We start from the raw sequence: 21905 nt of genomic DNA, 5'->3' as shown, positions 1-21905 counted from the left end.
TTTTTTATTTTTTTTAATTTTGTAGTACATTATGGGGCATGTGTACTTTTGCTTTGGATTGGCTTTTTCTTTGTCTATATTTTGCTACTTTTTGTGGCACAGGTGCAACATTGCAACATTTATTGTGTCTAAGACACCCTCCCTTCAAAGTTCGCCATTGTACAGTTTTCTGTAGTGTTCCCTGAGTTATCACCTGATTCCAGATGTTGCCACTTTTTGTAAAAAGTTTGAAAGCTGTTATGACTAGATGAGTACGGTATCATTTTTTGTGTAATGAGCAGAAATTTTCATCGATACCATTTTGGAACATATACAACCTTTTTTGCATCACTTTTTGTTAACATTTGTATGGGAGAGGAAATAATGAAATAACTGTGAATTTGGGTATTTGAATTTTTTTCTTTTACAGTGTTTACAACATGGGAGAATCATTTTTAGATTGGGCTTTTTGTGATGTCTAACATTTTGATGAAAATGTTAGACATCACAATTGTAGTGTATACAAAAGGTTTAGTTTTTCACTAAAAAGTCGTGTTTTATTGGCATATAAGTGAAAAATTCTTTAAAATTTAGTACATATACATGTTGTTTTTTCACAGTGAAAAACATTATTGCCAGAATTTTAGGCTTTTCATTTTTAATCTCTAGGTGGGTGGCAAAGAAGGCATTCAACATCCCCTTCCAACACATTCAATGCAAATGAGATTGAACACTAATTCTACAACACTTTGTCTTTCTTTCACAGGTGACTTAAGACTTTGATGCATGTAACACAGATTTGTGAAATTTCTTTTATTTCTAACATTATGATTGGCAGTTCAATTATTATGTAAAGCAGCGCCATATTGTTTCATACAATGGAGACTTGTCTAAGTGCCAGATCATTTTTAACTCAAAATTTATGGAGAGTTGTTTCCACTGAATGATGATTGGCCAGTCAACGCGTCAGTCAAAGGAGTTTGAAAACTAACTTTGCCTATGATGTTCTGTTAACATGTTTTTCTCTATTTCTTTTGTAATCTACAATAGGTTAAGTTTATTTTTTCAAAGAAATGTAGATGCTTTTATTTTGGTTGGTGATGAGACCCCTATAGATCACGAGAACGGGAATCCGATGGTGTCTATAGTACCTCCCTCAGACCGCTTGTCGATCCCAGAGATGAGTGGAGCAGATGGCCGTGCATGTCCAATTAGTCCCATTTATCTCTTTTGAGCTGACAGAGATTGCCGACATAGGGATAGGATCTAACTTGTATGGTTGGAAAACCCCTTTAAGCCAACTTATCAAAGGTACAAAGTTACACTAGACAGTGTTATCCTACACCAGATTTATCAACCCACATCTGGCACATTGGTAAATCTGGCGCAGTAGAACACTGTCTATTCCAACTTTTGACTTTTAGACACATCTAATAAATCTGCCCCATTGTGTTTCTGCATTTCAGAGCAGTTAGTTTGGGTAGGTAAATCCTGGTGATGGATTTCCTTTTACTACAGCTGATCAACATCTGTCATCAATGATCTATTAAACACAGTCCCAAGCTAAGGGTTCCATGCTCTGTTTAGTGGCCATGTGCCAGAACTATAGGCTTGACCCACATTTAAGGGAATCTGAACCGAGCATACATCTGTGGCTGCAGGTCACCACACTAAACATGGAGTAATATTCAACCAGCTCCTCTCTCTGTGCTTTGCCCTTCACAGATCAGATATTGATAACCTAATGTCAAGATAGGTCTTCAATAAATTTTTGATCAGCAGCGCCTTAATGGATGGCAGCAATAGAAAGTATTTCTCAAGGAACAATCTTAGAGATTTCTGATCCTGGGCAGATAAACCAAGTATTGATGATAGTTTTTAGAGGATTGTTTGGTAAAATTCTTTTGAATATGATTTAAACCCACAAAAATCCGAAGAGATTGTGTTTAAGTATGAGGTTCATATGAAACACCTTTTAAAAACCTGAAATATATGCATCAAAGTAAAATGTAACTTGTAGAGGTTAACCCTGAACAAAACAGAAGTGATCTCTCCGAGCCTTAAAACATTTATCTAAAACATCTCCAAATTACAGTCAATTGCCGGTGCCCCGAAACCTTTTAGAAGTATTTCAGCGGTAGAATAATAACCATATTGACTTTTCTCCTGCTTTTACAGATTGCAAACAATTATACCCTTGCCACATGCTACAAGACTCCGAATCCTCTATTGGAGATGCTGTAATGTTTGTGCTTGTTTAGATGTGAAGCCTGGATACTTTCCTTTTCCCTTTCTCACTGTGATATTATGCTGTGGAGGTAATGTTCTGTATTCACAGAAAGACTAGAATAACCAGCCGTCTGTAGGATTCTGGAAGACATTTCGGAGAGAGAAAATAAAACGTTACAGAAAAATAGAATAAAAGATCTATACTGGATCATTGAACGGATAAGGGGAGGGGGATCGTTGGCATGTGCCTGACTACAGTTAAATAAAATATTATTGTTTTGAATATGTCTTAATTATTCATTACTTTTTTGGATTGCAATTTGATAAAAATAATATGTATTGATTACTAACATGTCCAACCTTAACTTTACTTGAATACCGTAAAAGGAAATCTACCATGGGGACTCTACTTCTGAGAGATTACACAGGGTATGTTCCCCGTTCGGGCAACAGCTGTATCCTGTTTTTCACTAATTCTTGGATGCAGCTGCTTCAGAAATAAAGCTTAATGTTTAAATATGCATATTAATTTCTAAAATTTATGGGGGTATGGAGTAACCTCAAACAGCTCCGGGGGTGAAGGCTGGTACTCGCCTCCAGTAGCCACTATAAATCCGCATCCGCCCACTCCGGCCCGTTCTTCTGGCGTGTCCCAAGCAGCAATGGAGCTCTGCACAAGTGCAGTAGGTCTTGTTCTGCTGCTGGCGGTGTACCTGCAGTTGAGGAGCTCTGTGCTTGAGCAGTAGCTCCCATTCGCTGTCAAAGATTTGCCGGCAGCAAACTACTGCACTTGTGCAGAGCTCAAATGCTGCCCAAGACAGGCCAGAGCGGGTAAAGACGGGATTGTAAATTTCTCCTGGGGGCGTGGAGTAGCATTCGTCCACGGAGATGTCTGAGGCTACTACATGCCCCCAGCAGCCTTGGAAAACAGGATGCAGCTGCTGCCCGGAAGGGGAATCTACCATGGAGAATCTCTCAGAAGTAGATTCTCCATGGTAGAATTCCTTCAAAGAGAACTTGTAAGGTGATTTGGGACCATATACACTCTACAACAACTGTGGTTTAGGGTTCAAATCTGCCTGATACTACTGCTGTCTGTGGCATCTATTAAAAATACAGCATTTGCAGATTTGCACAAAAATTTACAACTCTCCCACTCACCCAGTGGTGGCAACTTACAATAATTTTTCAGTGCTAAGAATCAAAGAATAAACAGGAAAATAATCCAGTATTCCAGACAGTTAAAGAGCGTAAGATTTTATTTTCCAAAACTAAAAAATGCAAAAGAAAGAAACATGGACAAAAAACAAAATGACACACAAAAATACACTGGTATGGTGATGTGCTTCAGACTTTAAAGGACATCTACCACCAGATTACTGGAGGAAGAGTGTCCTAAATAGTATAGGGGATGGGGGGACTGTGTTTTACATGTATTTCATTGTTTTTAAAAGTGCCGGAGGCACTCAGGTGCTGTCTGCCAGAGCATCTCTGGCACTTTCACAAAGTTGTAATTTCGGCAATAAAAATGCTAAAATACAGTTTCAACACAGTCCCCCCCATCCCCTAGACATAATGAGCAGCCTATTTAGGACAGTCTACCTGCTGGTAGATATCCTTACACATAATGGGGCTTATTTACTAAGGGTCCGCGGACGCACTTTTGTCGGACTAACCAACGTTTTTGGGTTTGGTGCGGCTGTGACAGATATTTAACAGGGGATTGTGTCACACGTGATCGTTTTTTGGTGCAGCTGTGCTGGCTTTCATGCAACAGAAATAGGGGGCGGGGCATCGGACAATCCGACTGATTCGGACTGATCTTAGTGACTCTCGGCAGAGGGCATTATCGTTGAACAATTTGTGACTTTTGTGGGACTTTTTTGAAAAAAGTCACAAAAAAACACCTTAAATGCCCTCTAATAAAACAAAAACAATCTCAACCACCCCCCCGAAAAACAGGTGCATGTTTACAAACTAAAGATTAATAACTCCCTCATATCTTTATAGATATAAATGTTATAAACACATCGCTGGTGCTCCAGAGGCCTGCACAATGCTTCAATGAAGCTAGACCTAGGCTACTTTATAGATTCAGTGATGCTAACTTCGAACAACTACTCTGCAGGTGCCAAGAACCGCAAGGTAAGGATAGTTTGTTTTCATTGCGGGCTCATGGCTGAGGTGGCTGGCGATGGGCCATGGGCATGGACGGCCACCTCACCTGTCTGGAAGCTGAACGCAGCGCAGATTCCATGCCCCTATTGCTTACAGGTGCACATACTGGAGAGATGGCAGCGCAGGACACTGGGAGGGACAGCAAAGATAAGTACATGTATCATTTTTTAAGCAGCCCCCTCCCAGCCACCATTTTTTTTTTTTACGGTCTTGGACAACCCCTTGAACAAGCTCTTTGATAAAGTAAAAGTTTGGATTGTATGGAACAGGACTTGTTGCATCCAGGCCCAGAAGCCATAGGGGACATATACAGAGAGACCAGCACTATAAATTATGTATTATACTTGGTCGCCTGCTACAGATTTTGTATTTAGACCAATAGGTTCATGTTACTCCTCTGGCATAAACACAGTTTAGTAGCAAGTGCTGCACACTTTATCCTTTGGGAGCTGCAACCTCTGACCCCTCTGACATAAACAGTTGACTATTAAACACCCTACAAAATTAGTATTTTTCACATACTGGATAAACTATCTGATATTCTAAAAAACCGATTCCACATCAATTTACATGGAACCTACAAGACACCATTTGAGCCCATTAATCATCAATTATTATTTTTCAAATAACTGCATATAGAGATGTAATATAAATACACAGAAACAATAAAAACAGGTCTCTTTATTCTGCCTTTCATTCTGTATTCCCCTATTGACTGACATTCATGCTCAGAATCACAAGATCCCTGAAGCCACGTTGTAAGAGTTAAATCTATTCTCCTGCGCGCGGCTCTGCTTTTGCTCGCAATTCCGGAACCATTGGTGAAGAGCTCGGATGAGCTGTATATTAATTAACTCTGTTACGATAACAATCAGGAACCTGTAATGATAGACAGTTTTCATCTATTCTGAATTAAACCCAATTCGCAGGCAGAGATGATGGTTGTTAGAAGGTCTTTATGAGACACTTCCAGTAGCGGTGCTCCAATACATTTCCCAGATATTTTTCATCGCTACGGAGCCCAGCACGCAGTAAAATCTTGAGTGCGGAATTCCAGCTAAACAGTTCGATGTGATTACCCCATTATTTGGATTTATTCGTATACACAAGTCTCTCTTTCTGTATAAGCTTTCCTGAAATGAGATACTCCGGCTAAGTACATAGGAGGGATGGCATGTCGTTTTACGATGCTTTATAACTATTTAAGAAAGCTGAATCTTAAATATTACTTCAAGTGTCCTTTCCGATATTGCCGGGCGGAATTAAGTTAACTCTATACAAGGGGAAAATATGGACGACGTCGCTGAAGTTCTATTTCCGCCATTATTTCATATTGGAATTGTTGTATATCCTGCAACGTAATGTGTTGTTTACTAGATTTGCTATAACTTTACGGAGCTGTTCTTCTTAGACTAAAACCACATTTTTTTCAACCTAAAGTAGTGTTGGAAAGGCGGAAAAAGACAGAGATTTATCTAGACTAAACACTTATGGTGCAGTGTTGATCACGAGAAAGGTCAGATCTGCTAAGATGGACCTAGTTCTGCTCCCTGAACCTATCTTTTACTTCATAACATCACAGTCTAAGGTCTTGCATACATTTTGTGGGCTGCACGAAGGGAAAATTATCCCCAGTATGAGGCTGGTCTGACATTGGTGGGTGATTGCCACTCATCAGCCAATGTCCACTTGAAAACATATTTGTGGCCATATTTTTGTGATGCGGGCAGTCGGCATTCACAAGGAGGTGCGGGGTGGGTTTATAGCCTGTGCATGATTATGCATACTCTGCACAGTGAATGAGCACAATTGACAACATTGGGGATCTAGTTTGGTTGATGTTTGATGTTTGTGTGGCTAGTAGATGGGCTATGGACAAGTTAATATTCATGCCTTAGGCTGCATTCACACGAACGAATGAAAACGCTGTCCAAATTTACAGGTAGTATATTCATTTCAATTGGCACTATGGCCACCCATTTACATGGCTGTATTGCCCACCGTAGCGTAACATAAGCAAGCCATACAAAAATATAGAACATGTCCTATTTTCTACAGTATTTCAGTTCTGTATGCCTCATAGAAGTCAATGGAAATGTATAAAATACGGGTCACATGCAGGCAGCATATGGTTGTGCTGTATATACGTGCAGTATCCAGAACTAGAGGGATGTGCATTCTGTCAGCCAGCCAATAGTCAGTCATCCATAGGGATAGGGTGACATACGTGCACATATGGAAGAAAATCGTCACTTGCCATTATACATGGAATGTCCCTCTGTTCTTTGGTATTACTCTGGCATCACTGACATGATATCCTGTGGTTACCTCATCAATATCATTATTCTGTTTACAGTGAACCTGCCTCCAGGAAGTCATTTTCAGCTGGTGACAAGTTCCAATAGCCTTCTGAATACTGCCACTACTTATAAAAAATGATTTCACATTACCTGGCTCCCTGCCAGCAGCATGCAGTGAGTCTTCTTTCAGATACACATTCCTCCTCCCTCCCCTGTCTGCTCAATGCACATGACAGGAAGAGGGGATGGGGGACAGAGATGGATGAGTGCAGAGGAGAGGAGACTATCACAAAAACACAGGTAGCAGCTTCCCCCCTCTGGGACTCACCACATGTTGCTGGCATGGAGCCATGTTATGTAAAATAAACTATTAATAACTACTGAAATGATTCAGAATGCTGACAAAGGCATTTTTAAAATCAGCAAAGCACAGGCTATTGGAAGCTAAAGTGACATTCCCGGTGACACACAAACTGTGTGGTTTATTAGACTGTGATTTTTCATCATGTCAAAGGGATTAATAAATTGGCGCATGACCGAAAGTGTCTGTTATGACTCCACATTCACGAAGCTGAAATAGAACTTAGTATTCTTGCTTTTGGTGGGTGTAAGTGTGTGACACAAACAAGAAGAGAAGGAAAAGTATTTGGATTCATAAGCTGCACCCAAATTGAGTAACAAAAAAATGGTGTAAGGAAAAAAGATAATGTGTAGCGCCGAGATAGTAAATAAGCGTGTAAGATGGTGTGTGTATGAGCGTGTATGTACTCCATGTATGGATGTGAATGAATGAGTGTGTATGTACTGTATGTATGAATGTCTATGTATGAGTGGGTAGGCTCTGCATATATGAATGTGTCTGTATGAGTGTGTATGTATACTGTGTATGTATAGTGTGTATGTATACTGCATGTATAGATGTGTTTGTATGAATGTGTATGTATTGCATGTATACATGTGTTTGTATGAATGTGTATGCATTGCATATATGGATGTGTATATATGTGTGTGTGTGTATGTACTGCATGTATGAATGTGTATGTATGTGTGTATGTTCTGCATGAATAGATGTGTATGTATGAATGTGTATGTAGTGCATGTATAAATGTGTATGTATGTTCTGCATGTATAGATTTGTATGTATGAGTGTGTATCTACTGCATGTATAGATGTGTATGTATGAATGTCTATGTACTATACGTGTGTTTTTTTATGTATGAGTGTGTTTGTACGAAAGTGCCTGTTTTAGTGTCTATGTCTGCACTGCTTTTATAATGTGTACATGTGACTGCAATTGTGTGTCTTTTCCTTTCTTCAGCTCCTTTATATTACATGACACATACTGCAGCCTTCAGACCCCGCTGCTCCCTATTTGTCGGATAGAGCAGTGACATTCCTCTACATTTCTGCTTAAGTCAGAGAATTAGAGCGACACAGACACAAGGAGCTCTTCCATGTGTAGCAAATATTGCTTTTATTCCCAGTGGGCAGTTTCAGGGGACTACAAGGTTTGTGCTCAAACTCTTTGTCTCCAAATTGGAGGCTGGCAATCAGATTTGTTAGCGGATGTAGGAGAAAAACCATTAGATCTGTTGGTAACAATTCCAGTGTCAAATTCATGTCAGGAAAATGATGTTAACTTCTACCGAAAACTCTATCAATTTGCAGGGTTTTGGAAGGGAGAGTTTACGTTCACCCCCAATTAATGTCTTGGGAAAGATTGTTAATATTTCTTAAGTGCGAGTTCTTAAGTGCAGGAAAAAATCAAACCTCTGCTTTATAGTCGACCTCTCAATGGAGAAGGTCAGAATGTGGAGCGAAATTGTATTGTACAGCGATGCTAAGCAGACACCATTAAGTCAATTTGTGAAGTCTCATTTTGGATACAGATCGGCAATGCGAGAAGAGAAAATCAAATTTACGGCTTTATTACATCAGATGCGTAAGAGCGTAATTCAATGATAATAATAAGACATTAATTTATTTTAGTTACCAATATATAGACATAAAATTAAAAAAATGTAATCTCAATATTTATTAAAGGCATCTTCATCTTCTTTCACGTGGGTTTTAGAAACTGGTTTGGTGTAGAGTTCAGAACCACTGATTAACATATATAACATTTATATATAAGTATATATATATATATATATATATATGTATATATGTACAGTACATTAGTAAGTAAGTTGAAATATTTAGTATAGAATTATACATAAATTGGTGCTCTAGGATATTCACTTCGAGGCATCACAAAGCATTCAGTTTAAGGAGCTCTAATTACTGAAGCAATTTACTTCCTCCCTGCTGTGAGAAAGTTTGAGAAGTCGATGCAGAATCCGGATTGAAGCTGGCCATAAACTTCCAGTATTGGCCAAGTTTGGGCTATAGCCGTTTCATCTATATAAGTCAACATATACCAAACAAAAGCTAAGGAGCATCACAAAGAGCACCAGGGATCACAGTCCCAATTAGGGTGCAAACCTCAGGTACACCAGGTGCATAACGTTGATAGCCAAACAGACAGAGAGGGGCAGATTTACTTACCCGGTCTTGACGCGATCCCACAGTGCGTTGTCCGATGAGGATTCGGGTCCAATTTCCTGCATGTGATGCTTCCGCGCTGAGATTTGCCAGAGTTCACCTGCTTCTTCCCGGTGCATGTGAGTGTTTGATCTTGCGACACAATTTTGTTTTTTAAATTCCGCGGTTTGTTCTTATCCGTCGGGTTGTCCGACGGCACGCCCCCTGATTTCTGTCGCACACAAGCCGGCGCAGATGCACCATAATCCAATTGCGTGCGCCAAAAGCCCGGGCCAATTTAGCGCAAAAAGGAAATATTCGGGAAACCCGACAGAATAGTGGTCCGTCGTCCCTTAGTAAATGAGCCCCAGAGACGGCGCACACCTGGAAACATTCAGTCATGTTATTCACCCATGGTAGAGGTGTGAATTTTCAGATCCTCAATGGAGCTATTTTCAAGGATGATGATGATTGAACATGGCTCCATTGAGGGGATGAAACCTGTGACATGAGGGCATAAAAATCACTTAATGGAGTTTTCCTCCCACAAAGCAAAGTTAGGCCCTAACTTTGGATAGTGCTGAGACCCCCGCAGATCGCAAGAATGAGGTGTCTGACTGACCCCTCGCCGCTTCTGAGACTAATGGAGCAGACAACCGCGCATGACCGTTCTGCTCCATTAATCTCTATGACGGAAATTGTCGAGCGCTGCGCCTAAATGCAGACCTTAAAGGGGTTGTCCACTTTAAACAAATAATTGATATGGAAAAGTTATACAATTTCAAATATACTTACTGTATCAATTCCTCATGGTGTTCTAGATCTCTGCTTGCTGTAATTCTGTATAAAGCTTCTAGGTTTACTTCCAGTAGACAGAGATCTGTCCATGGTCTTGTGATGGACACACAGGTGCACAAGGCATTAGTATCACAATAAATAATCAGAGCCGTGTGATACTAATGTCTTGTGCACCTGTGCTTCCATCACATGACCATGGACAGATTTCTGTCCGCTGGAAGTAAACAATGAAGCTTTCTATAGAGGGACAGCAAGCAGATCTAGAAAACTATGAGGAATTGATACTTTTCCTTACAAAAACCATATCAATTATTTTCTGAAACTGTAAAACCGCTTTAAGGCCGAAAGCATTTGGCTCAGTGTTTACTGCACTGGCTAGATGGCATTACTGCACACATGGCTTTCATAGACGTGAAAGCTTTTGGCCACTAAATAGAGTGGATTGTGGCCTAGGTCACCCTGAGGACGGGTTATCGATCAAAATTCCTGGAAAACCCCTTTTTAAGCTACATATCAGACATAACATAACACCACTTGTACTTTGAGTATCACTTAAGATTTCACAACTGTATTTATGCCCTCGTATTTATGAAGAACCTTAATCAATACATTTGAAACCACCCAGTTACGGTCCATAGTGCAGTGCCACCACTAGTGTCACCACTAGGGTACCACATGTGAACACAACACTAGAGCACAACCATTCTCAACCATTCACTTCCAGGATCCCTATATCTCACAGTCCCATCAAAGTGAAATGATCCCTGGCCGGGCATGTGTCTGTTGCCTCTTGAATGAAGAATTACCAGCAAAGTTCGGAGAGTGCTAGTCTCTTTTCCTTTGACTGCATGGTTACCTACCCTGGTGGAGCAACGCTGAAGGCTGTTGTGTCCCATTGCCGTGGGTTCTCTGGTGCTACTGCCCAGTTTGACCCGTTTGTCGAAGTGTCGGCTACGCTGCCCGGATGTCTTCTTATTTTGGTCTCTTCACATGAGGCTCTTGGGGGCGCTGGCAAGACCCAGTTATTAAAATCGATGTGGACCTAAAGGATCACATTTTTCTCTCATCCTTTGGATGAATGGGATGAATGTTGTTAGTAGAAAAAATATTGGCTCTTGTATTGTATATTATACACTTTTGTATTATTCCACATTTGTGTCTTTAGTGTTCTATCTGCACTGCCAAAAAAAGATCTTTTTGTTTTTTTTTATTTTCACATAAAGGGAAAGTTTTAGACCCTTCATTTGCTTCTTTACCAGACAAGAAGTTGTACGTCTTCAACTTCATAAACCCCAGATATCCCACAGAGTTAATCAACTTTGGTGGGTATAATAAAGCACTTTAATAGGGGAGCTAAATTAAAGACAATGACTTATTGTTATAGTGTTCTCTGGCAGGATACTTTATGATACTGTATTATCAGACAGACTGAGTTTGCAGTTCTGGCTATGAGGGATTCTTTGTGTCGTTTGACAGAAGCATATTTAGTGGTAAAACAGGGGAAATCAATCTGCCACTGTAAACAGTTTACATACCGTAATAATATTTCATTATACTGGGAATACTTGGTGTTTTTTTGCTCTGAGACTAAAAAGCAAGGTTAGAGTAATTGTATTACAAAAGCAGAGTAAGTGACTTCAACCTATTGATACTGACAAGATAGCCAAAAGTTAGGAACACTGACGTCTGCTGCAGTGTTCCCAACTATTCCAGGAACACTCAATACTCAATCTATTATACTAGACACTGAAGATAAAAAAATATATATTTTTGTATAGTAATTAGTATGTTTTGAATTACTCGACCATGGGGTAATTTAAGACAAGATTATATACCCAAGAATATGTAAATCATTATCCCTCACTACCAGAGATGAGCAAATCTATTATTTCCTTGGTAGATTCGGTATGAATTTGGCCATTTTCAGGCACTGATGCACATCCAATTTTTTTCTACTCTTGTGAAAAGGTCAAAAAGGTGAAATGGTGGGGGGGCGTGGCCTGACTGTGCTCCGGAACGGACGCATGTGAGTGAGCTCCACTCCTAGACTTGCTAGCGACACACTCCTAGCGACGCACACAGCAGCAAACCGAGCCGGAACGGTACCGGAATATCCCCTATCATGCTTACCCGAGGGAAGTCAGCAATAGGTGGTCCGAAACGACTCACGGACTTCTTTTCGGCCCGAACACAAGGGACGAGCAGGTCCCAAGATGGCGGACTCCCGCGCTCAAACGCTTCTTCTCCAGGCTCCGGCGGTTCTTCTCCAGCTCCCTCGCAGCCCTGGACGGGACTAGCAACCGCATCGGAGCAAGGTGGCATAAGCCCTGAAACTCCCCGCCAGACAAATTTGTGCCCGGAGAGCTTTGATGGAAGCAAAGGGAGAGGATCCAAAATGGCGGCAGCTAGACCCAGAGAGCCACACACGCCAGGACAGAGCCCAGACAAACAGAGGCAGCGACTGTCTAATATCACAGAAGGTATGTGCCACTCTGAAGCCGAGCATAGTGATGCAGGGGTCCTGTTAGAAGACCTACCATCATCAGACCAACCAGCATCAGAATCTTTTATAAAAAGCATGATTCTGGCTCTCAAAGGGTCGTTGCATAAAGATCTGACTCAACTTACATCAGCTATACATGTCTCAATTGATGACTTAGGAGGGAGAGTCGACCATCTAGAGCATAAAATGTCCGAGATAACCAGCTCGCATAATGAGCTTATTGACGCACATTATGGCCTGGAAGACATAGTGGACTCTATTAAAATCAAAATGGCTGATATGGAGGACAGGGGAAGAAGAAATAATGTTAAATTCCGGGGAATCCCCGAATCAGTTCCCCCTGCTGAACTAAGAGATTATGTGAACAAGCTAATATCTACAGTTCTTCCAGAGGTGCCATCAGAAGAATGTTTAATTGATAGAGCCCACAGGCTCCCAAAACCCAAAAACAGTCCAGATAATGTTCCACGTGATGTAATTGCAAGACTGCACTACTTCCATGTAAAGGAAGCGTTGATGTTTTGCTCCAGGAAAGCGCCCACTCTCCCAGACCCCTATTCAGGGATAAAGCTTTTTGTGGATCTTTCCCAAGCTACCTTACAAGCTAGGAAACGCTTTGGTACGATAACAGGAGCATTACGGGCGCAAAAGATTCCGTACAAATGGGGATTCCCATTGAAGCTGCTGATACGTAAAGACGGAATAACCCACATCCTAAATTGCCCAGAAGATGGTCCACCACTACTGGCTAAATGGGGCATAGAAGAAGCGGATATACCGAATGCACGACAATAATATAAGCAGCAAAAGGTCCAAAAGGACTGGGACAGAGCTTAACCGTTCCTGTGAAGGAGGAAAGCTTAATCTTTCTTTTGTCCATCTATATTTAGGTGACAAGTCGAAAAGCTGCAGGCAGACTGTTACCCCCATGTACCAACAGGTTTTGAAATATCCTGTCTTTCTGATGTTTATGTATGCAATTTTCTCTAGAATTTTGGCAGCAATTGTTGGGCGATGGCAGCAGGATCACAGTGTCCCCTCCATTGCCACTGTTTGTTACTGTTTACTAGTTAAAAGGTTATTCCTAGTTCTAATGGGCCATAAGTACATTTTCATTGGAGGTAAAAATTGGATATATGCTAATAGCTACCAGATTTTGTCAGCTTGGGGTAATAACAAAGATGTCTCTTAAAATTATGTCATTAAATACCAAGGGGTTGAACTCGCCATTTAAAAGAGCCTCAGTTTGGAAGGATGCTGATAAGGTAAAAGCGGATATCATATGTCTCCAAGAGACCCATTTTGCCAAAAATAAATGCCCTAAATACAGCAACAGAAATTATAATATCAGCTATCAAGCCAACGCTGATTCTAAGGTAGCAGGGGTCTTCATAGCAATTCGTAATAATGTAAATATAAATGTACAGGAAGTAATAGCAGATGGAGGGGGGAGATTTCTTGTCCTGGTTTGTAGCATTAACTCGGTACCTTTTACACTAGCCAATATCTATTGCCCAAATTCATCGCAAAAGAGATTTTTAAACAAACTGATGAGAAGGATACGTAAAGGCCAAAAGGGCCATATGGTGCTATGCGGAGATTTTAACCTCGTACCAGACCCTCAGGTGGATTCAACGAACCAGGGCAGGACGTCCCCCCCGTCATTAGGAAAATGGCTTGTGGATGAGGGATTATTTGATTGCTTTAGATGCTGTAACCCCACTTCCAAGGAATTCTCGTATTTTTCTAATAGGCATAAGACATTCTCCAGAATAGATCTTTTTCTGACGGATAGGAATACACTTCCCTGGGTTGAGACATCAGAAATAGGCACAGCCACTTGGTCAGATCATTCTCCAATCTATTTAGAAATTAATCTATCCCCTAAACTACTTCCTACTAGGAGATGGAGAAATTCACCTTATATCTTCTACCTACCGTCCTTAAAGGCAAAGATAGAAAGAGCTATGCTTGAATTTTTTGACACTAATAATGTAGATAACATCTCCCCGGAAGACTTATGGGTAGCCCATAAAATTGGAATTAGGGGTACTCTAATGCAAATTAGTGCACAGCTAAATAAGGCTAAGGATAAGAAAATTGACGAAAGTATCCAAAAAATTAGATCCCTTGAATTGGTCCTCCAATCAGGTTACGACACAAACACCTATTCAGAACTAATGGTAGCTAGACAAAACCTTAGATCTGTTTTGATGTCTCACTATGATAAACAAATGACATCTATTAAAGCATCTTATTACTCCGCTTTTAATAAGCCCAGCAGACTTATGGCCGCGAAGGCTAAGCCTCAGAGAGTAAAGACAGCTATCCCGTTTCTGTATAAGTCTAGAACCCCTTGTGTTAAGGAAAACCATCCCCAAGGCATAGCAAATATGTTTAAATCATTTTATGAGAACCTATATAACTTAAAAAACTCTGGCGATACTTATGCACCGAAGCAAGAAGAAATTGACGATTTCTTATCAAGAGCTAGGCTTCCATCTATCTCCAAAGATCAGTTAGAGGGATTAAATTCCCCTATTTCCATAGAGGAACTACACGAGACAATAAGGCAGGCCAAAAAAGGAAAGGCACCAGGAGCGGATGGTTTTGGGAACGAATACTACCAGACCTTCTACCAGATATTAGGGCCCCATATGCTAAAAGTATTTAACAATGCTATGACTAGTGGAACCCTTCTCCCAGAAATGTTGGAAGCTACCACAGTAACTTTGCCAAAGCCAGGGAAGGAACCCACTTCCCCTCCCAACTTTAGACCCATTTCCCTGTTAAATAGCGATACAAAGATTTATGCTAAGATTCTAGCTAACAGGCTGCTTAAAATACTCCCTAGTATAATTAAAAACAACCAAGCTCGGTTCACAAAGGGACGTCAGACGTCGGATGGTACTCGGAGAATCATTGATGTGGTGTCAGTAATGGAGTCCTCTCGGGTGCCTTCTCTGCTCCTTACTTTGGATGCGGAGAAGGCATTCGACAGGATACATTGGGGGTTTGCTTTTGCAACCCTTAGACGGTTTGGTTTTGAGGGCCATATCTTGAAGGCTATCCAGGCACTGTATTCATCTCCCTCAGCTAGAGTTCTTGCAAATGGTTACTTATCGCAAACATTAGATATAACTAATGGAACCCGGCAAGGCTGCCCTTTATCCCCATTGATTTTTGTCATGTTAATGGAACCCTTGGCATCTATGATCAGGGAGAGGGAAACAATCCGGGGAATAAACACCCAGAATAGTCAGCATAAAATTGGTCTTTTCGCCGATGATGTTGTTCTCATGCTATCAGACCCCTTAACCTCTTTGAAAGAGGTCATGCAGATATTAGAAGATTTCGGCAAAGTTTCTTATTATAAAGTCAACACCGACAAATCTATCATATTAGGCATAAATATCCCCAAAACTCTCCGTAAACAAATAATGGAAGCATTCCCATTCAAATGGGTAGAAGATGCAATAACCTACCTTGGGGTGAAGATTTGCTCCCCCATATCCAATTTGGCAAGAATCAACTTCCTTCCACTATTGAACGACCTACAAAAAGAAATAGATGCCCTGGAAAGAGTAGAACCATCTTGGCTGGGTAGAATAACCTTATACAAAATGCTTATCCTTCCAAGGATATTGTACTTTTTGAGGGCATTGGTCATTCCCATCCCTAAGTCGACATTACAAAAATTTCACAAACAGATGCTAAGATTCATATGGAAAGGTCAGAAACCTAGAGTGTCACAAGATGTTTTAGACAAACCAAAGTTGCAAGGGGGATTGGGAGTTCCTAATATATGGATTTATTACAGGGCAATTGGGGCCCAAGCATTGAAGGCCTGGGGGGGAAGTTACCCTCATTCTTCCTGGCCCGAAATAGAATCATATTTAACAGGAGGTCATTCGCTGAAGGCACATCTGATTGCCCACACAATCCGAGGCAATATACCGCTTCCGCCCAAAAATGTGCCAACTATAAGAACAGCGATAGAAACCTGGAAACTACTGACCTCTATATGTTCGCTATCCCCACTGACTAGTATAAATGTAATCCCATTGGAGACGGCGAGTATAATCAACCCTAACCTTAAAGTTAAACACTGGGTTCTTAAGGGCATCCACACATTTAGTGACCTCTTTGAAGATAACTGTCCAGTCCCGTTTCAGGTGCTAAAACTTAAGTTCATGCTCCCCGACTCAGATTTCCTTCTTTATGCCCAAATAAGAGCATTACTTCCTAGGGGCCCGACTCCTACTCTGTCCTTACCAGACCCTTTAACGAAAATGTTAGAAGGTAAAACTAGCAAAACTCTGAAATCCACCAAACATGTATATGAAGCCATAAGACAAAAGGAAGCCAAGAATCATATGTCTCACCTCACAAAATGGCAAAATACACTAGGAAAAGACATAGACCAAAAAGAATGGGCCTCTGCATTTTATTGGGCCTCCAAAGCATCCCACTCAGCTAACATGTTAGAAGTGCACCAGAAAATCTTAACATGGTGGTACTTTACACCTAAGAAATTAGCAAAAATTTATCCAGGTACATCTGGAAAGTGTTGGAGAGACTGTGGGGCCGAGGGCTCCTTATCACATATTTTCTGGGAATGCCCAAAATTAAATATATTCTGGAAAATGGTATTTGATATATGTTCTAAAGTTGCGATGAGAACTATAAACTCAGATAGGATATTGGCATTGGTAGGAGTAGGAATTACTAAAATACCGACTAAAAGTCGCAAATTGGTGGGTCATATTATATTAGCAACTAAGTTGCTGATAGCAAGGAAATGGAAAAGCAATTCTTCCCCAACTACCCATGAACTAACAGAGATGATGGCAGAACACTGCGTGTATGAAAAATTAATAGCCTATAGAAATGGGACTGTTCAGAAATTTAAAGACATGTGGGACCCCTGGATAAGCTTATACCCCCGGCTAACCCCTGATACAACTGGTTTATCAGCATAAGTTTGTTTCAAAAGCTCACTAGATCAATTGCACTCCATACGGTTTATAGGTATGTTTCTTGCTTGTGAGAGAAGCGAGCCTATACACCTTCCTTTGTGCCCATTGGTTGTTAAGTTGTTGGTGTTGTTAATTTCTGAGTTATAGTGTATGACTAAAACCTTCAAGAGCACAAAATGAGTATGTAGGTACCTGGCGGATTAGAGTAAAGATAGATAAAATGTATTATCCCTGCTATTTTATACCAGAATGTCAACTGTCATACATGGTTGTATTGTTTGAAAAAATTTTCAATAAAAATTTATTTACAAAAAAGGTGAAATGGTCATTAATCCCAAAAATTTTTGAAACAAAATAGTAGACTTTCATCAAAAAAATCTATGTTTAAAAGGATTAGAGGAGGTTGTATACCAATTTTCCCGGGACAAATAGAGAAGCATCTGTTTGGACCAAATAGATTCTGATCTGAACCAAATATTTTGTAAAGATTCAGTGAATCGAAACTGGGAGTTGGCCATCTCTACTACTTACTAACCCTGCTTCATACATGGATCCATACATTTATGCTCAGGGTGTAAATTTTACCATGGACTATATTAGAAGACCAGATGAATTTCTGCACAGTGTGTTCGGGATCAGTGGACCCTCTCGACCACAGTGGGAGGTGGTGGTACTAGCCAACACCTGGGACCAGAATCTGAGGAGCACTTGGTATTCACCAGAGCTCGCTGCCAAGCGGGATTGTCTTGCCCCAGTAGGGTGCCACCAGGTCATTCCACAGGTGCACCTAGCCAAGATGGCAGCCTAGGTTGAGTTTCTTAGGAGGTGACAGTCTCGTGGTCAGTCAGGGCTGGCAACAGAGATGCAGAAGTCAGAGTCCAAATCCGGGGTCAACAACAAGAGGTCCATGCAGATGGCACAGGGGCACAACGGAATGAAACACGAAAACAGGAACACAGGAACGGACTGGAACACAGGAACAGGAACGCAGGGAGGGAATACAGGAACAATGAAGCAGGTACGGGAACGCAGGAACACAGAGGGGCTTTCACTTCACAGGAAATGGCCTGAAGATCCAGCAGGGAGTGATGGGAGCCGCCGGATTAAATAGAACCTGGAAGTGGCCAGTGCAATTCAGCGGTGCGCTGGGCCTTTAAATTTCTTAGTGCCTGCGTGCGTGCACCCTAGGGAGCAGGGACACACACGCAGCCTATCCAGGATGGAAGCAGGAGCGTGGAGAGGTGAGTGCGGGCCAGGAGCCAGGGCAGCGCCACCATGGAGAAGGGCATGGGTGTGCCTGCAATCTGAGAAATGGATTGCAGGGACACCCGAGACACAGTTCATGTGGTGTATCTAACCATAGGTCGATAAATCTTGTATTCTATGATGGGCTTAGGGGATATATAGTCTTGGCCCTGTTGAGGACGTCTATGAAATCATATGTTTCTTTTCCATTAAAAAGCAGAGACACAATTGCTGCAATAAACTTTCCTATACTCATTGAGGATAATTATGTTTATTTTATTAAATTTAATGGCCGCTCCATACTATTTCCTGTGTTAATGGAAATGTAATATCTTGTAAAAGAATATTGTCAATAAACTACACAATACAGTGCCCAGAAAAATAAAATGCCACTTATTGTAAGTGTAAAGTAACTACAGCATACTCGAAAAACCACTAAAATCAAGCCATTTTTGCGGCATCCATTTTCATTGGCCTAACATTAATGTCAACAGAAATTGTCCAATAATACGATATAACATTACAAGTAAATGACCGCCATTTTCTATGCTGAGGAAACTGGAAATTAAAGAATAGTAGATAAACCCTTTGTTCTATGAATTGCAGATGTTCAGTTTCTTGCAGGAGCTAAGCAGAGAATTTACTAATTTTATTGTGAACCACTGAGTAGTGTTGAGTAGGTCTGAACTGCAAAGTTTAGTACAAGGTTTTAGCCCCGTAATAGACTTGCTGAATGAAGCCTGGCAAAGTCAATAAAGCCTGAATTCTGGATTCTTGATAGTTCCACCATTCCAAGGTGAAGGCAGATGAGTAGAACAAGCAAGGGTCAATAGGTAGGCATGGCAACCAATATATCAATATATGAGAAAAATTAATTTTCGACTGTTACAGCAACTACGCCACCTCCATGTGGGGGTGGCAGGGCCATAGAGGGGCATGGAGGCCAGCGTGCAAGCACAGGGCATTCTCACCCCATACCTGCGTAATTCTGAAAAACAAGCAAATATTCATAGATTTACTTGGCAGTTGTGCCGCTGCCAGGTTCATCAAGAGACCCAAGCCCCTTGATCTATCCGCCGGGAGGCTGGAGGGCATAGCCACTATCATACGCACGTCATACGTCATATGATAAATCTCCCATGCAATGTTGTTCATTTCTTCATTTACTCTGGCTTGGTGGTCATAAAAGAGATTGTCATATTTGAAGGTGAAAATGTGGTACTCACCGATATGTGTCCAACCCTTATTGAGTCTTCATGAGCAGAATAACAGGACTCTGGCTTGTGAATGGGTGGGTCTTTACTGGTCACTAAATAAAGTCTGGATACATGTCAGTGTATGCCCCGGGCTATTCCTTAAAGGTTTTGCCCGTGAAAGAATTTTAAATCCCCTAATGATGATTCCTCAATAAAGGTCATTTTTAATCCCTTACTTTACAATTTTACTCAGTTTTATTGCTGTTTTAGCTCCTATCACTAAGTGATTGTCAGTATAAAATTCTCTACAGCAGACACTTCATGATCCTTCTAGTACTGTGAGATGTAGTGTTCTGACAATGTGCTTAGATTATCAGGTCACAGGTTTCTATACACTTGAAAAAGTGACACATAGAAAAAGAGAGATAAGAGATGATAAGAGAAGCATGTAACCCAATGAAACACTTCAGCTCTGTACACCTGAGCTACAACACACGCAGTCAGCTATGCTACATGCCTCCCTCCCCTGAATAAAGATCTTATCTTGCCTGTAGCTTGAAGAGTACATCTCTGCACACTGCGGGCAGGTGCAGGGGGCAGACAGTAGACACTATTCATGAGAGGATCTGCCCTGCTCGACCATAGAAAATAGAAGATTTATGGTTGGATCCCAGGGTAAGCTAAATTGTAAACACAGGACTGATAGAGACAGGTTGGAATTATATCTGAGAAATACTGTATTTTTGTTAATAACATTGAATTAGAGAATGTCTTATTTTATTATCCTGAGTAGTATATTTAAGAATCATTTTTGGGGGAATATCCCGTTAAGATACAGCAGAAATAACAGGTTCCTGCAGAACACCACTCCATTGATGCAGTGTACACTCAGTACTTTGAGTAAATCCTTGGAGGGTTGTCTTCGAGGTCACTTAGTGCCAGCGTTACTCTCTACTTCTACATATACAAGTGATAGTATTTGTGTTAAGATTGGGTAACACAAAAGACAGGGGATAGTGTGCCCTGAGCTTGCCCCAACCTCTGTCCCTTCCTATAGCCCCCCCCACGCTAACCCGTGGGGCGACTACTTGAAGACTCGAAATACACTGATAAGTGTGGAAAGGGAAACACAAACAGACTGACAAACATAAAACACAAAAGAGTAGTAAACTAGCCGGATTCACAACGAAAGGGTACGTCAAATAGCAAAATCAGTAGACAAAGAGTCAATGTCAAAAAACTAGCCGAGGTCACAACGATACAGATACAGATACAGAGCAAGTCAAACCTAATGCTGAGAGCGAGTGAAGAAGGGATTTCAAACACTGGCACAGGTGACTAGTGAAGCTGCAATTTATGCAGCCAGAACTCCACCTCCAGAACCTGATAGGAGCTGGACAGCTTCTGGGAATTAACCCCTCATGGTGCAGAACAACCAGGCACCAAGCAGAGGTAGCACAAGTCCCAGCAGTTCCGAACACAACTCCTAGACAGCGCGAGATCTTAGCATCCGCTGCCCGGAACGAGAGGTGGAGTTTGCGCGGATACGTGCCGGGGTTCGGAGAACGCTGCTGGAACCACCAGAAGAACCAGAAGTCCCAGCATTCTCCCTAACGACCCTGACAATTTGTCTATTGAAATTTCTTTGATGCCACTTATATTTTCAGTTGCCATAAAGTGCACACACCTTGATGCACTGTATATATTTAGAAATCAACTTTGAATGTTTGCAATAAAACTGCTGCTGTCAGAAAAGTTTTCACAGTAAAAAATTTATAAATTTTTCTATACATTAGTCAGTCATACGAAAAGGCAAAAGCCAATACACACCGGCGTCGGGCTTGAGAATTGCGGTGACACATCCACAGTAAAAATGAGTCTTCTTTATCACTGAATACATTCCCTTTTAATAAAATCAAACACAATACAAAGGATTAGATGGAATTGTTATACAATAGATGACTCAATGGCCGCT

The 21905-nt window shown here is 41.1% G+C and overlaps 1 long non-coding RNA gene across 1 annotated transcript in view; it reads right to left on the bottom strand.

Annotated features, from left to right (window-relative positions):
- Positions 1-2068: 2068 nt before the first annotated feature.
- Positions 2069-21905, bottom strand: part of LOC140128926 (uncharacterized) — a 48940-nt gene continuing 29103 nt past the window's right edge. The window contains exon 3 of the long non-coding RNA XR_011855192.1: positions 2069-2349. This is a non-coding gene — a long non-coding RNA (uncharacterized lncRNA). The remainder of the gene's footprint in view (positions 2350-21905) is intronic.

This window comes from Engystomops pustulosus, chromosome 4 (genome assembly GCF_040894005.1).
Source record: "Engystomops pustulosus chromosome 4, aEngPut4.maternal, whole genome shotgun sequence".
Classification (NCBI taxonomy): domain Eukaryota; kingdom Metazoa; phylum Chordata; class Amphibia; order Anura; family Leptodactylidae; genus Engystomops; species Engystomops pustulosus.
Note: the sequence above shows the minus strand (reverse complement) of the source record. Positions and strands in the feature narration are given on the sequence as shown.